This window comes from Penaeus monodon, chromosome 28 (assembly GCF_015228065.2).
Source record: "Penaeus monodon isolate SGIC_2016 chromosome 28, NSTDA_Pmon_1, whole genome shotgun sequence".
NCBI classification, from domain to species: Eukaryota; Metazoa; Arthropoda; class Malacostraca; order Decapoda; family Penaeidae; genus Penaeus; species Penaeus monodon.
This window is the reverse complement of record NC_051413.1, coordinates 26,944,609-26,944,858: the sequence shown is the minus strand read 5'-3', so window position 1 is coordinate 26,944,858 and position 250 is coordinate 26,944,609. Positions and strand designations below refer to the sequence as shown.

Below are 250 nucleotides of genomic sequence, written 5' to 3'. Positions count from 1 at the left end.
GATATACAGGTAGACAGGCGCAAACATAAAAACAGATATATAAAAACGAACATGGGTATTTCCTACGATAAAGCAAATTGAGAGATGTGGGTGTTTGTATCCCTGTTTGTATAAACAGAAGAGAGGAAAAATATGGAAATAAAACACAGGGATAAATAGATTGCCCGATTGTTTTCTAAAAGAATAAGTAGATAGACCGATAGGCAGAAAGATAAACGGAATATGAATAACAAACAAGCATGTTCCTTAC

At 34.0% G+C, this 250-nt stretch overlaps 1 long non-coding RNA gene across 2 annotated transcripts in view; it reads right to left on the bottom strand.

Moving 5' to 3' along the window:
• LOC119591454 overlaps positions 1-250 on the bottom strand; it is a 50,897-nt gene that overhangs the window by 8,360 nt on the left and 42,287 nt on the right. The gene's annotated exons all lie outside the window — the stretch shown is intronic.